We start from the raw sequence: 1,404 nt of genomic DNA on the forward strand, positions 1-1,404 counted from the left end.
ACTGCAACCTCTGCCTCCCGGGTTCAAGCGGTTCTCCTGCCTCCACCTCCTGAGTAGCGAGAATAACACTTGTGCACCACCACACCCCGCTAATTTTTCTATTTTTAGTAGAGACAGGGTTTCACCATGTTGGCCAGGCTGGTCTTGAACTCTTGACCGCTGGTGGTCTGCCAGCCTCGTCCTCCCAAAGTGTTAGGATTACACGCTTGAGCCACTGCACCTGGCTCAAAAATCTTTGTAATTTTTTTGACTGTCCTAAATTATTTATTAGGTATGAGTTTTACAAACTTTACTTATATTAGCGGCAACAGTGGAGATTGAGAGTATTGCGCCTTCTCCAAGCTGCCCGGCAAGAACCACCAACAGTGTGGTGGCACTTATTGCCCTTTCCAAGGCCATGGCTCTTTTGGCCTGCACATGTCAGCTCATGCATCTCCTTGTGCTTGTGAACCGGTTTGGTGATCCACTGGGTGTCAGGATTTCTTCTGATAGCTTTATGGAATGGATCAATGAGGATAACCTCAAAAAATCTGTATGTGGAATCTTCACCAACCCAATAAGAATTCAGGACTCTTAGAGCCCCGCAGTGGCGTCCAACTCACTCCTCTGCAATCAACTGAAGGCTTCAGTTAATACCATGATGGACAGGCTTGCCGTAAGTTGCATCCTTAGGAATTGGGCATTTTCGGCCATCACAGAGAATACGAATCCTATATATAACATAACCTTGCTTGGGCTTGTAGCCCAGCTGGTGCACTTTATTGGGCTGGGTGGGGCGGGGAGCCCCATGGAGAGCAGAGAGCTGGCGGTACTGCCAGCAGCAGACCCTCAGAAGAAAGCTTATGACATCAGACTGCTTCTTTCTCCATAGCTCCTAGGTGTACTTGTATGCACCCATCTTGGCTTACCTGATGGCTGCTGCCAGACAGAAAGGTCAAAAATCTTAATAATTTTTATTTTGAAAAATATATGCATGTGGTTAGAAAAAACTTCGAACAGTTCAAAAGGGTGAAAAGCAATCTCCTTCTTGTACCCAAGGAGTACCTGGTAAGATATAACATCTCATACAGGACTTACAAAACCTCTATGGAAACTATTTTAAAAATGTGTTGAGAGAGTAAAGAAGACCTAAATAAATGGAGAGATATACATGTTCATTAATTGGAAGAGCCTAGACTCAAAGGCGCCAACTCTTGTATTGATTCATAGATCAAATGAAATCCCAATGAAAAGCTCAGCTTTTTTTTTTTTTTTTTTTTTTTTTTTTTTGGTAGAACTTGACAATCTGATTCCAAAACTGATAGGGGAATAAAAGGGAGTCAGAGTACCCAAGACACTCTTGGGAGGAAAAAACAAAACCAAAAATGAACTGTGGGCTGGGTGCAGTGGCTGACGCCTGTAATC

General features: G+C 43.8%; 1 pseudogene; it reads right to left on the reverse strand.

The window, feature by feature from the left end:
* Positions 1–298: 298 nt before the first annotated feature.
* LOC105467911 (large ribosomal subunit protein eL15-like) lies at positions 299–898 on the reverse strand (annotated as a pseudogene).
* Between the last annotated feature and the right edge of the window lie 506 nt (positions 899–1,404).

Source organism: Macaca nemestrina, chromosome 18 (genome assembly GCF_043159975.1).
Source record: "Macaca nemestrina isolate mMacNem1 chromosome 18, mMacNem.hap1, whole genome shotgun sequence".
Taxonomy (NCBI): Eukaryota; Metazoa; Chordata; class Mammalia; order Primates; family Cercopithecidae; genus Macaca; species Macaca nemestrina.